Genomic DNA, 16,367 nt, shown 5'->3' on the forward strand with positions numbered 1-16,367 from the left:
ACATTAAGTTTGAATTTCATGCCGGTTTTTCTTGGTAGAATCTACATTTCGAACCAGTGGTAGCTTTACTTTAAATAGTTTAAATAGTTACTATAAATGACGATTCAAAAGTGCTTGTAAACGCCTACTCGAATAAAGTATATTTTGATTTGATTTGATTTCATTTGATTATGAGCCAAAGTAACTACAGGCACAAGGGACATAACATCTGGTTTCTAAGGTTGTTAGCGCATTGGCGATGTAAGGTTATTGTAATGGTTAATCTTATATATTAATAGCGTAAGCCAATTTTTGTCCCAATGGTTATGGGAAGATAGACGCATATAAAAAAACGGTTATGGTCTCATTTTGAGGAGCTCCAGCCGTAGATGTGCAGAAAATGAAAGAGGTTTCTTGATTGCGATTTACTGTTTTGTTTCGATTTAACAGATAATTAATTTTAGAGAGCGGTAAAAAGTTACTGGCCGGTAAAAAATATAAGAAAAAATGAACAACGTAAACAAAATTAAAGTAAATTGTTTTCGACATACTCCGATTCTAACTGAAATAATGTATACTATTTAATATTAAAAAAAATATTTAAAAGAGGTTTCATCATTTTGACGCCAAATGTAGATGAGTGACTTGCAGTTTACAATTACATGAAATTAAAACAAAACCTGTCATAGGTTTCGAAATTCCTAAAAAAACTTTTGAATAAACGCGAAAGTCGCGGGAGACCCATTAGTATTTATTGCAGCGCCAATGTCTAAATGGGTGGGTTATATTAATATTAATATTATAATAATATATTATACGTGTACCTCTTATTTGTTTTTTTTTTCTTTTTGGGCGTACTAGAATAAATCTCTTTAAGGGATAAGCCCGCCTTGCTTTCTTAATTCTCTTCCAAATTTTTTTTTAACGATTGACTTTTGACTGTCTGACTTTGTCTAGTAGCTAGTAATAAGATATCGAGATTCTGTGTTCAAACCGATAAAAAGTTTTTGTGTCGAAAAATACTCAGCAAAAGCCCATAGTCTGGAATTTGGAAGTGAACGTAAACGTTGGTCCTGCGCCTGAAGTCTTTTCAGTTATGTCGGATTTGCCATCCCATCGGATTATGAGAGTAAGGGAATAGAGAGTGCATCTGTGTATACTTCTCGCTGTCCGCCTTTATATATAATAAAGTATTAGTTATATATGTAAAATACATCAATAAAAACGAGTTAATTCTATTTGCATATTATTATTAGCCCCTTTTTATATCGTTGCTTTATTAACTCCTTAATGGTACTTGTGTCATTAAAATACTATTAAGTCATAATAAAATTATGTTATTTTAATATTCTAATGAAACGTAACACTAATAATAAACCAATTAACGTATTCCTTGAATCTATAATAGGTGCTAATACCCTGATCTCTACCGATAGATCGGAGTGATGGTAGCACCCACTCGCCGGATATTCTGAGAGAAAATTTGCGATGCGATTTAATTTATTGGAATTGAGACCCATGTTAAAATACTAATACTATCCAGATTGAAATCATTTTCATGGGAAATAGGTTAATCATCGGATCATGTGTCGTTATAAACAAATAAAGAATCGACGTAATCAAAATATACACTTGATATTTAAAATTCGAATGTGTCGTTCGAATAATCGATATAGCATATTGAAAATAATCCAAACAAAAAAAAAAAGAAATTGTATAGGTAATTACTATTTTTTAAAATCTAGAACGTTTTCATAATTTTTTTTTTATTCACATGACGAACAACTAAACCAACACCACACTTTTGGTTCAATGTCTAATTAATACCAAGCATATACAAAATATATTCTTATACCGACATAGTTCGAATGACCACTCTTTTTTGGGTAGTCGCTGCTATAATAAATACAAGTCGTTGATATTTTATGTGTTCAGAAAAAATAGAAGGAAATGACTGTATTGAAACAAGCAATTTTTAAAAATTCTTATATTAATTAAGCAAAATTTCCTGCAAGAAAATCTTGCTTAATAATCGAGATTTTATATTTTTGCCTATATCATATATATTTGGAAGGTTAAATTTGCAAATATAAAAAGGCAGTATTAAATAATAATAATAATAAGGTACCCAAATTGCGAATAATGACTCTATGTTCTAAAAGAATGTCAGGATTTTAAATTGAAATATGTATATTCCAAATTTGAATTATCTAAATGAGGAAGTTAGTTAAAAATCAATTACAAAATTTCGTCTCATCAGACATTGCATTGTTAATAAATACATGAATTTATATCTAAAATTCCTCGAATAAATATTTTTATCTTAAAGTATCTAATTGTTATAATATATATTCACTGTTTAAAGATTCAAAGTTCACATCATATGATATATCATACAATACATCATAATTTAAAATTACGTATATGTACGTATTTTTTATACGTAATTAGTTACTTAAAACACGCGCAACGCGGAGGTTCAATCATACCGTCATTGAAATGATTTTTAATACGAATATTTCATAATCATAATCATATTCACATTCGAATCGAATATCAACAATACAAAAATAACTCAGAGAGTAATTCACCAGTAATATCCGATAGTTGCGGATAATATGTTAAAAGGCGTGACGAGAATGAAAAGCAAAAACGACTTACTGTATCGATATAACACATTAAAAATCGAATATAATTTAAAAAAAAACGCAACTAAATAATCAAATATGTTTTAAAGATAACATCTCCGGCATGTCGCGCTGCCTTCTCTTTGACAGAGCGTCTTAACTTGCTAGTTAAGTTTATTACGGTGAGTTGCTCAGCGGAAGCAACACGCGTATGTTGTCCGCACGCGGCGTCGTAAAACCTAAATAATCACGTTCAACACAGTATCCGATCGAAACGAAATTGTTTACAAAAAGGTAATCGTGTGTCGTGTTCGTTTGGAAACAGCTATTGTTTGATCTTATTGGAGTTGTTGTTAGCGAAACTTGTGATACTGAAAGGTCAATGTTTTACTGCTAACTGAACTTGATAATGGATACGAAGGATCTAAGTTATACGAACTAAGTATGACCGGTCCAGATAAAATGGGTGAGAAATCCTTTTATATTTTTTTTAAATTTAATTTATTTATTACAATAAGTTTAAGAACAATGCACAATTCTAGAAAGAAGCCGTTTATTTTTTGACAATATTTTATTCAAAGGTTTTTTTTTTTTGTACATAGATAATAAATAAAATTACAAACGTATAATTTTTCATTGTGTTCATTAACAATTGGGTTGCGGAACATTTATTGAATTGTACATATTTCACATTTTTTAAACATAGCTGCGAATAATGCACTGGATATATTACATCCTGTTTGCTGTATCGACAAAAACAACTATCACATATTTAACTCCATTACAACTTATACACTAAAATTCTTCTTTGGAATTAAAAAAATATTAATGTTATATTTAAACCTTAAAAAACTTTAACACAAATTAGTTTATGAAACGATAAACTTATTGATAGCAATAGTTATGTATAAAATTATTATGTATTGTATACAACTATGTCTACAAACACAGATTAGCAAAAAACTGCTATACATAAATAATACCGATGGTACCTACTGTTTATGGTATTTATCGGTAGTATTTTATGTAGGATCTCATAAATGTGGTAACACCTTTATTTATTCAATTTAACTGCAATACTTTAAACTTCTAAGTAGAGTAAGATCTTCTGTTTTTAATGTGAATGAGACAACACATTAGAAGGTGTAAAGAGTCGTTGATCTTTCTCATAGAACCAGTATCTATGTACGAAGATGACAACTTACCACGAGGTGGCATGTTCGCCAGTCTTTCTAAAAAGCGGTCTTCCTTTAAACAGCTTTAATTAATAGCTTGTATTAGTTGACTAGTTCTGGTGATAAGGATAGCTGAATAGTTAGAGTTCTGGTAATAGAGATACATAAGACGCAATTGTACGGGACTTGGAATTTAAGTTTCAGAAACATTCCGAACGACATAGCTACCAAATGGATTGAAACAAGTTTATCTAAATTGATTACGGTCCTAATTAAAATAATAAATTTTTTATTTCAAATAAATTGGGGAATAGGCAAATACACCTGATGTTGAGTTACCTCAGTAAGAAATAATAACCATCCTTTACTATAGCTAATATACCTTGCCTTTAGTTACACTAGCTCACTCACACTTCAAAAAACACAACAATACTAAGTATTGCTGTGTGGCGGTAGAATATCAATGATGAACGGGTACCTACTTAGACAGGCTTAAACAAAACTCTACCATTACGTAAAACTAAATTGTATACAAGTAAATTTACTATAACCCAACAATTGATTAAACCAATAATTAAGGTTCATAACAGGAGCCTTTTTTTAAGATAGCGGGGAAAGCTCATGGGAAATTTTGGTCGACAATTATAATTAAAGTCTGTTTTCGGAGTCACATCAAAATCACCAAAAATAGCCATATCCGTTTACACGCCATTCATACATTTTTTCCGATGTACCAAAGAGGACCAAAGAGGTTTCATGATACACATCGCCGCCTTGTTCCATAATCGAAATAAAAATAAACAGTTGCGGTTTAAATTTATTCGAGGGAAAACGAGTATTAAAAGCCTAAACGGCTCGGTGGATAGAAGGTAGATATTCATCAAAGGCGTAAGCGTTATTGAGTAATCATCTCCTAGAATAAGTTCTAACCTTCGTAATAAAAGGAAAGGCTTACTATTTCAATTTATCATATTTTAGGTCTTTTAGCAATTTCAAACCACATAAGGTTTCCGAATAAATTACTCAAAATACTATTCATAGAGTACGCAAAATCCCACACGAACAAATCGAATCAATCAAACTACAATGTCAACAAAAACATAACTAGCAAGATTAATTTTAAGGAATTAATATTGTTCCATAAAATCCTATAAGCGTATCATCCTCTCCAGTTAGGCGAGCTTGTATTGTTGAGTGGGGATATACAGCGAAGGCTCAGTATCATAACCATTGAGATATCGAGGAGTGAACAACTAACAAAACAATTTATACAATTAAATTCATCCTTTTCTTTAACTTGGTGGTAGGATTTTGTGCAAGCCCGAGTAGATACTTCCCACTCATCATATATTCGACTACCAAGCAATATTTACTTAGTATTGTTGTGTTTCACTTTGAAAGGAAAGCCAGAGTAACTACAGGCACAAGCATAACATCTTACTGCTCAAGGTTGGTGGCGCATTGGCGATGTAAATAATGTTTAATATATCTCCCAGCGCCAATTTCTATGACCACTTATCGTCAGGTAGTCTTTTCACCCGTCTATCTACATATATCAAAATGCGAATATGCAATTGTTTGTTACGCTTTAACATCCTTATTAGTATCCGATCATCATGAAAATCCAAAAAAAAAAACCATAGAGTGGACACAATTAACTTTCACCTACTGTGTTCCCCAAAAAATTACAATTCTATAGGACTTTTGTGGCGGTTAAAGAAATAGCTTTAAGTTGGCACCGCATTGGCAGTTCTGAAAATATCCATGAGCATAGTCCGCCTGCTAATTTAATCTCAAATATAGATAAAAATTTAAAAAAAAAATCGGGCACTATGAATACTTGAAGTAAATGATGAAATAATAGCGTAGGTCGTCGTTAAGATGTAGCAATGAGTTATGTGGAAGGGCGGAGAGATCGAGCATTACACTTATCGCGATATTGACTATTTCCCGCGGCTATATCTGCTTTGAATAATACCACATTTAATAGTAATAAAAAAAAACAAAAACCGAACAATAATAAGGACGCTATCAAGAGATTTAATAATAGCCCAGTAAAATTACAAAACTTCAAAAATAGTAATCCTGAAATAGATTATAGTGATTATTTACTTATATGCTTGAAGTATATTTATAGTGTATGTAAACTGTTCGTTTTTATAACTTGTATTAATCTCGACTGCTATTGATGAAATAAAAATTTGACGGTACCTTGGAAAGCCTTTAATAATGGTATTATTTACATTTTTGTCGAACAATCCAAACAAACAGTCATAAAAAACGGAATAACAGTTGCTTTAGTAACATGGATATTAACTTAAAAAAAGTTATTTTAATAAAACAGACAGACCTTTTTATTTTTGTGTATAGATTCGTATACATAGTAAGTATTTGTAATGTGAAAGTTTCTTTGATTGTCATAACATCACTCTTTGGCGACTGGACAGATTTCAATAAAGGTACATAGTTAGATAGTGATTATGACGTCATGGTATAGAATATCTTGGTTAAATTATATAAAAATATCAAAAAATACTAAAATACTAAATATAAAAAATATTATTTTCAAACAACTACAGTGCTATTAATAGTTCGTTTATTAGAAAGAGTATATGACGTCAAGGTACAAACCCAAACAACGAAATTAATAAAAAACGGGAAGAATTACAAAGGGTATTTTGCTGGACTAATGGACCTCCTCTTCTTTTGAGAGGGTTTTAGATCTTATTAGACCAAAACGTTGCTCCAATACAGGTTGGTGAATATACATGGCGGATCTTCAACCGACGAAAGTAAAGTTCGTCAATATGTTTGCCTTCACCGAGCACAAGATGAATTATAAAGGCACATGAAAAAATAGTGGTACTTGTTTGGATTAGAACTCGATCCACAATTATAAATCGTTAAAAAAGTAATGATTTTTTAGCCCATAACATCATCATCATCATGATCATGATCAGCCTGTGTCATTCCACTGCTGGACGTAGGCCTCTCCCAAGGCGCGCCACTGAGCCCGATCTTCGGCCCTTCTCATCCATGTTCTAACATATATCAGCAAAATTCGTATAATCGAGATATTTCCATATTAAATCCATGAAATTCAATGACATGACAGTCAAACGGGTGGCCATGTTTGACATTTAAGGGTGCGCTCAGAAAGTGTGTTCCAAATAATAATTTCGTGCAGGGGCTGTGAATTTGATTAGTTTTATTTATTTTACTCTAAATGATGTAATGTAAAAAGCATGTTATACTTAACATGCTTGTGCATTTTCACACGAATTCTCTAATCCTACTCATAATCCGATAGGAAGGCGATTCGATACAACTTAAAAGCATTCAGGCACAGAACCGGCCTTCCAAGACAGTCATAACATCCTTATTTCAGGGCCATTGGGAATTCCTTGATAGAACAACTACTTTTTGTCGACCTGAACCAATGTTTTAACCAAGAACCTAAGGATCTACATCTTTAAGACAAAAGTGGTAAAATTTTTATTGAAAAATTGCTTTTGATTAATAAAGTCAACATATTTATATTACAACGAGCTATGCCCGCGACTTCGTGCGCGTTTGAATTTACCAAAAAAGTTATTGTCGTAGCCAAGTTACTTCTTATTAAATCAGCTATCTGCCAATGAAATTCCTGTTAAAATCGGTACAGCCGTTCCAGAGATTAGCCGTAACAAACAGACAGACAGTCAAAAATTGATAAAAATGTTATTTTGGTATATATACCGTGTATTAGTAAAAAGCGGTTATTTTAATATTACAAACAGACACTTCAATTTTATTACATGTATAGATAACTATTAAAAGAACTTTTGTTTAAATATATACTATTATATAATATATGTTTATATACCGCAAAATTCTAACTTAACGTTCTCTTACACATATAGTATATAAACCAACAATAGGTACGTTGTTCATATACAAATAGCTATATAATAACATATATTTGGCAGGCAGTTAGTATATTCTTTCCGGTCACATAGAAAAATACCAACCATTTTCGGTCGGTACTCCATACTTAACGACATACAAAGGGAATTTATTGAAGCATCTATGGCGAATATAAAGGTAATTTCAAACCAGAAATTGACATAAACATGACTCTTCAATACTGCAGATTAAATATGTCATTGGACGCATAATTAAACTCGCCGTAGCAACAAAGTTCCTTGCAATTAATCTATTACTCACTAAGTATATAATATAATATACAGGGTTATTGGTAATTCGACGTATACGTGATAGGAGTGACTATTTGCAATCATTTTAACCCCCATATGCATGCAAAAGTGAACCATTTTTGAGTTATCACGTTTTTTAGATTTTTTCAAAATAAGTCAAAATTGCAACTACAAAAATTTATTAAAAAAAGTTTCGATTAAAATCCTCATTAAGCATGAATCTACAGAAAGCAACTCTTCTTTCAGCATCCTCTTCGTAAATAACGTGCACAGGATTAAAATGATACTACAAAATATCTTAATTGTATATTGCGCAAGATAGATTATAATCTAACGGTATCTACAATTTCACGGTGGGAGATATAAATATCTAATAGATTATAGAAGCGTATATATATATATATATTTATTTGTAATATAATGTAAACAACTGTAAATATATATATATATTTACAGTTTCATTGATTTCATTAAAAATAATGATATAACGGACCCATAAAAGATATATGGGCTACGGACGCAAATGTCTAACAAAACAAATCATTGAAATTTAAAACAGATTAGTCATTCATTTAAAAGACGAACTAAAGCAACTAAGACTTGATTGTTTTGGTAATAATAAAAAATATTTAACATATATGATAAGCAATTGTTTAATGCAGAACAATGTAAGTGTTAAATACTAAAGCCCAGTCTATAAGCTCTGTCGACTAGAATGTATAATTATTATCCACAACTCGTTGTGCCGTTGAGCGCCGTATTCGTAATTGAATCCCTCTGACTGCTAGATCTATGTGTAAAACCACTTACATTCGTACCGTGTTGTACGTAACGACGTGGTAACAACAGTCTAGTATGTTAAGCCTTGGAGTCGAGTTAATGTCCATACTTAATTCTCTCTTCCGTATCTAAGATCGCTTAATCATGGCGCTCTATGTTTTATTGTCTATATTATAGTCTTTTGTAATATCCAACAGCATAGTTAATATTTTCCTCATACGGGTTTGAAAATAAACTCCTTAAATTATTTAATAAGGACTATCACACAGACGTAACAAACAAGTGTTTAGTCTTTAAAATATGTATTTGTTTTAAGTTGAAAAATAATTTACTGGAATTGATCATAATATTAATTGTTACGGTACTTAAGGATCAGAAGTAGCTCTACGGCACGGCACGACTTACATAATTATGCAAACGCTCCTCAAGGCCTGAATCGAGGCGTGCCTCGCCCATCATCCGCTTTCTGTTTTTCGGCCGTGCTCAAGCCTCAAGGGTTCGTCGGTGTGACTCATGTAGTTTAGAGGTATATCTGAACGTTTGCTTTGATGTTAATAACTTGTGTAGTGTCAACGTTTATTGAAATTAGTGCAATTTTACAACTGAAAAATTGCAAAAAGAGCATGATTTATATCTAGGAAAAAAAACGTAATTAAATTGCCCGCGAATTGATTCGCACACGATCGGCTCATATACTTGGTGACTGTATATATGTATAGTGACTGTATACTGTGTATATCCAATACACAAACGTTCCTTAATTTGAACGCATCTTTAATCTAAATATTTTACGTGATTTTTTTAACAGTGCATAAATATTTTCAAGTATAATTTTGTAATATCTATTGTAGAAAAAAGCAAAGGCGAACTAAATGTAGCCAGTTATTCAAAAGATAATATTTTATATTATAAAATTACAAACAAGAAGAAGCTATGGAGCTGTAACTATTGAAAGCAAATGCAACGTTGTTTAAAGTATTTCTTTCGTATCAAGTTCATATGTTATTGAAATGAAAACAACTCATATTCATTGAATGCTTTCATTGTACTGCGCATTATGGGGTATGTGTGAATTCACGCACACATTTACAACGACATATAAATAATTGTAGCCTTAACTGTTACTACCTAGTGCCTACAACTATTTTAGAGGATTTAATAATAGAAAATATTCTATATTTAAAAATTAGTTACTTCTTATTTGCGTATAATTGAATAAATGAAGATCAAATTCGTATTCAATTTGCAATTAATATAAAAATTAAATAGTACAATCTAGGAGATATTACGTTTTAAATCTAAATAAATGAATTTGATCCGTTATCTACCACGAATAATAACGTCTAATCGTGAGATTCGAGAAGGACAAATATAGAACGCAATAAACTAAAACTCGAACATATTTCACGTTTTTCAAATGTACATCTCTATTTTCATTCGAATAAGAACGAAATGCAGAAGTATTAAACCTATTCGCATTAACATACGCTATCGAAACATATCTTTATGACTATGCCTTTCTAGGTTGCGTTTAAACGCATAAATGATCAGTTGTTTTTCGCGTTATTTTTACGACTTCTCTATGGAATTCGAGCTATTTACAATATTTTAATGGTTAGCTAGGTATTATTTTGTACTGCTTCATGTGATATTTTTACTTCAATTCGAAACGCAATCGTTATAGCGTTAAACGAATCCTTTGTTCTTTGAACATAATATCTATAAATAAACATATATACGCTTGAAGGTAATTCTTTATAGATATTTTTTTTTCTTTATATTTGGCACATTTTTTATAGATGTTTGAGATTACTTGAGATTATATTGTAATATACTTCATATATCATATTCGGGTAAAAAGCGCTGAGTTTAATCAATTTTAATATTATTATAAAGACTGACTAACTAACGATAAGTCATACATTAGCAGCCTATAAATTTCCCACTGCTGGGCTAAGACCTCCACTCCCTTTGAGGAGAAGGTTTTGGAGCATATTCCACCACGCTGCTCCAATGCGGGTTGGTGCAATACACATGTGGTTGAATTTCGTTGAAATTAGACACTTGCAGGTTTCCTCACTATGTTTTCCTTCACCGCCGAGCACGAGATGAATTATAAACACAAATTAAGCCCATGAAAATTCATTGGTGCCTGCCTGGGTTTGAACCCGAAATCATCGGTTAAGATGCACGCGTTCTAACCACTGGGCCAACTCGGCTTTTTTAACGTCATAATTAATACTAAATTATCTGCTTATATTATGTATATTAAATATATCAATATACACTATACTATTCCATAGTTGTAAATAATTATATCTACCAATTTATCAACGCAACACAATCGTGTTCAGTAAATCGAATAAAAAGATAAATTATTTATTTATTAAGCTAGTGACTTACAAAAATGTCGTTATGAATATTAATACTGTTTTTAATTCATAATTACCAATTATGTGTTAAACACGCGAGATTAATCGTGAAGTACGAGTGACAATCGGTCCGAAGACTGATTTACTCCAGCGAATGTATTAAAACTTATTGAATGAAATAAATAGTTACGTTGAACACAAATATAACTCGCTTGTATATCATTATAATTACATAGTATAATACAAAGTCGATTACCGCTGTCTGTCCCTGTGTATGCTTAGATCTTAAAAATAACACAACGGATTTTGATGCGGCTTTTTTCAAAAGATTGATTGATTCTAGAGGAAGGTTTATATGTATAATACATGCACAATATAGTAGAGAAAGACTGATAATTTTAGAGGTTTCTGAAGTGATGTCGTTAATAAACACATTTTTTGCGCTTACATTGTAAACGCTGGCCGAACCCTACAAGATAGATCAAAATAATGTACCACAGTAGTGTTGCATATCGATAGTCAAACTATCGATAGTTATGCACGCTGTACTATAGTATTGTGCACCTCAAAAAAGTCCGCGATGGTACATGTCTATCTCTTATGGATAATCCAAAATAACCATTTTTTATCCTTTACTTTTTACAACTTTGTTATTAAATAACCAACATCGTTCAGTACTGCATTGATCTTCACGTGAATCAGCGCGCATGTAAAACAATAGAAGGTTCGCACATCCCACACAAGAATTTTAATTTTGACCTGTTTCATAAGTTGCGATTGAAACTCAACGCTCCATCTAAGATCTAGACAAATAAATAATCAAAGTAGATATACATATGGAGGTACCTAAACGTGAAAAACGTATTAACATATCAATGATCCGGAATGTTGCCTATTTTTGTGAGATTTAAATTGAAACAAACCCGAATGACGTTTGATATGTTAGTGTAAATCTTTTAGAAACTCGTTTATAAATTATCTATTTTATTTAAATTAAAGAAAAACAGCATCACGACTCATCGGAATGACGTCAAAGTGTACAAATTATATTCTTGCAATATAACAAGTTTTGATATAGAATATTTAATAGAAAATATTATTATTATATCTATTAATACATTATGTTATAAATGCAAAAAATATGTTAAAATCTAATTTACCGACGTGATCATGTAGAGATAGTGTATGTTAATAAAATAACGATAAATACTTGGTTGTAAGGCTTTGTACAGGCCCGACTGATTAAGTACTACCCACTTATCAAACATTCTACCGCCAAACAGCAATACTTAGCCAGTCCAGCCAGCCAGTGCGAATAAGGCAGGCGGGCAAGGAACATCGTAGTTCCTAGTTACTGGCGCATTGACGCTGTAAAGAATAATATTTCTTACAGAGCCAACGCTTATTCGTGATGGAAACTGGGTACCATCAGTGACCTTGATAAATTATCTCTCAGGGCGTAAAATGAAAAGGTAGACCCAATTTTTTGAAGTGATAACTTCTTATGAGAGGTTAAACCGCTTCGTTACGTAACGCGTTATGGCGCCAATCTGTCTGGATTCCCTTTCTCTTACGCATACGACAGACTCCTCTCTCACTCTAACCCACAGGACTACTAGGCAGGCACTAGCCGTATTTCGGACGTGCTTTTCTCAATTTAAACAATTTCAGTTTAAGTTATCACCTCTATTATGAAAGAAAACAAAACCCTTTTTAAATAAGTATTTTGCAATTAAGTACAAACATTTTTTTTATCTTATTAAGCGCATTGGCGATGTTATACCAATGTCTATGAATAGGAGTGACTATTTACCATTACTTAGCACATTTGCTTCTTTCGAGCTTGCATCATAAAAAATATGTCTGTTTTATTCGCGTACTCTTTTTATAGTTCTTTGCGCAAGCTTTAATAAATTACTTCTTGCGGTAAGTATTACTTTTGAAATGTAACAATTTGATTTAGGAGTGAATACTTATAGAGCCAAAACAAATGACTTTAAAACCTATCAAAAGTTATAATATGGCAAAGAGAAAAATATTGAATTGTTTAAATTTCAAATTTATTCCATTGAATGTTTTTAAATATGAATAAAAAAAGTTGTTCGAACAAAAATTAGCCTTAGCAACGAAAAACCTTAAACTACGTCAACATTTAACCCTAACAGAGTAATCAAATCAAATCAAAATATACTTTATTCAAGTAGGTTTTTACAAGTACTTTTGAATCGTCATTTAACAAACTATTTAAAGTAAAGCTACCACCGGTTCCGAATATAGATTCTACCTAGGAGAACCTCAGAAAACCTCAGAAACTCAGTAGTTACTCTTTTTCAATATCTAAAAATACAGTCATGTTAGTTAAATACAATTATATATTTATGTTATGTCTCCTGCCTGGAAGTCAACAAGAATTAACTCCACGCTTTTTTATCATCAATATAATCTTGTATCGAATAATATGCCTTCTTTACCAATGTATTTTTTTACAATTGACTTCAATCTATGAAACGGCAAAGTTAAAAATATTTGCGGAATTTTATTACAGAAGCGGATACCTCGCCCCAAGAATGATTTATTGACTTTGCGGATTCGGAAACTTGGCGTTCTAAGCTTATCCTTACTTCTTGTGCACATACAATGATTATCACTAATTTTATCAAAGTGATCAATGCTACTGTGAATGTACATAATATTGTTGTAAATATACTGTGACGCAACAGTGAGTATTACTACTTTGTTAAAAACATCCCGAAGAGAGTGTCTAGCTCCAAGATTATAAATAGATAGTAGGAAAAGATAGTTTCAAAAAAAATTTTTTTTTAAATAGTATTCAAATGTGAACAAGGTCTACAAGCTTGATAATATTTTTACCTACGTACCGCATAAAAAACATTGTAGATCGATAAAGTGAGGACGATCATAAAGTGTAGGTGAATTACCGCAAAAAAAAAGTAAAATTTAAGACGATCGACATCCTTAATAAAAGGGATATCTTAATTTTAAGAAAGACTAAGCTCATGGGAAATCTAATTCGATAATTTATAGTTAAGCTTTAATAAAACCCAAACAAAATATCTATATAATGTCTGGTCCAGTGTTATATAGCACTGAGTTTTCGACACGGAAACAAAGGATTTCGGGTTGTAATTATCTTACCGCGATGAGCAATGGAAACGGCATGTATTTACGATGTACTCAACACATTTACGTCAACACTCATTTTTTATGATAGAGGTAGGCGGACAGGCACATGGTAAGTACTCATCATCGCCCATAAACATTGGCGTTGTTATAAATGTTAACCATTCCTCATATAACAAATGCGCCACCAACCGTGAGAACTACAATGTGATGCCTCTTGTGCTGGTAGTTATAATAGCTCACTTATCCTTTAAGCCCAGAGCAAAACAATACTAAATATTGCTGTTTGACCGTAGAGTATATAATAACCTACCCAGATGGGCTTGCACAAATCCCTAACACCAAGTAACGTTCACGAAATATTTACGAAGCCATGTTTCCTAGGATTTCCTTGCGCCTAATTTATAAAAACGAAATAAAGCGTTCTACGAAATTAACAATTCTCCGAATTCACGAATTTTCAATAAACAAGTCACTTCTATACTTTAGTCTCGAATTCGCGTTTAAGTTGGCACTACTGTAATAATTACAATGACAACACCTTTATGATTTAACAATTTCATTAAAAAGTGTAACTCCGGCATCGGTATAATATGACGGTATATTAACACGCTCTCCACCAGCACTTACTGAGCTAAATATAAATACATTTTACTCTACACCGCAGTTTTACAAGCTTTCAATAAAAGCTTCCATTCCTGTTATTATGTGTAATTGCTTCGTTGGTTAAGTCACTAGACTAGAGGCTAGCTTATAAGACTGTATCCGGACGTCCTGGGTTCAAGCCCCGGGGCAGGATACTAAATATTACTGGGTTTTGCTATCAAGAAATTTCAAAAGAATTAAGAGTTTAGAAGCTAGCAGTGATAACGTTACTGCGCTTCGTAAAAAATGAGAAAGCGCTGGTCCTGCACTAGAACTCTTTCCACTCTTTTCTGATTTGCCTTTCGATCTGATTCGATTCGGTCGAGTATGAAGGAACAAAGAGTGCACTTGTATTTGCGTTTATGCCCGTGACTGTGCTATGTCTTGCACAATTAGCTGATCTCCCTCAAGGACGGCCGCCATGATCGAAACTACATCACCCGCTAGGACTACGTCACCATCGTCATGTGTTAGTCGAATTTTGCAACTGAATTTGAAAGTAATTCCACCAAATACTGTTAATATTCTAAACATTTTCAGCGTTAGTTCAAAATGACCTCGAAATGAAATCTTTTTTTATCTGTAAGTTATTTCTCAGACTTTCTTATGTTTTATCTTCGGGACAGCTGTTCCAAAACGTACTGTGATCGTTAATTGCTTATGGAAGGAAATTGCTTAAATACCTACATTGTATATACCTACTCGTATTTAGATAAAAACGTCACATCACGTGTGGAGATCGACTAACCATTTTTCCAAATTTCTTAAGCGTAAAAAATTACTATTAAGAATACATTCTTGAAAACAAACTTTTATATAACCGTTTTTTATATAATTCTTTCTTATGATGTACATAGGTAGGCGGACCATAGACATTGACGTTGTAAGAATATTAACAACTCCTTTTATCGCCCATGCGCCGCAAACCTTTGGAGCTAAGATGATATGTTCACTGTGCCTGTAGTTACACCGGCTCACTCTCCCTTTAAGCCGGAACACAACAATACTGATAATAATAATATTGCTGATTGGCGGTACTACTATCTACTACCCAATCATCATGTAGTGCATGCAACATGATGTTGACCATTAAGGAGCTCTTTCGTCTGGAGCTGTCAGTTCATGCTTACCATAAAAATGCTTCATCATCCGAACTGAATGTAAAACATGTAAAATTTCAATACTGTAGGTTAAGAATAAGTTCTGATATGTTTGCACAATTTGACCTTAACAAACAAACATTGCAAGTTTAAAAATCTTGTAAAAAGGGTTACTGTAAAGTAAAATATATTAATAAAACAATATCTATAATTAAAATTCGGTTAACGAACTTTCTATTCGTAATAACAGGATGCCTTTTGGAAAAAAAAAAATATAACATATATATATATATATATATGTTTGTGTTATGGAATCAAGTATTAAATGAATAAATATGTATAATGCAGTTCA

General features: G+C 32.0%; 2 protein-coding genes across 2 annotated transcripts in view; one reads left to right on the top strand and one right to left on the bottom strand.

Moving 5' to 3' along the window:
• The window catches only part of LOC113395471 (methyl-CpG-binding domain protein 4-like), a 31,117-nt gene that overhangs the window by 2,019 nt on the left and 12,731 nt on the right, over window positions 1–16,367 (bottom strand). The gene's annotated exons all lie outside the window — the stretch shown is intronic.
• LOC113395470 (calcium release-activated calcium channel protein 1-like) overlaps window positions 2,794–16,367 on the top strand; it is a 59,640-nt gene continuing 46,066 nt past the window's right edge. Inside the window, exon 1 of the mRNA XM_026633050.2 lies at window positions 2,794–3,072. The gene's annotated coding sequence lies outside the window, so the exon portion shown is untranslated. The remainder of the gene's footprint in view (window positions 3,073–16,367) is intronic.

The sequence above is a fragment of the Vanessa tameamea genome, chromosome 21, assembly GCF_037043105.1.
Source record: "Vanessa tameamea isolate UH-Manoa-2023 chromosome 21, ilVanTame1 primary haplotype, whole genome shotgun sequence".
Classification (NCBI taxonomy): Eukaryota; Metazoa; Arthropoda; class Insecta; order Lepidoptera; family Nymphalidae; genus Vanessa; species Vanessa tameamea.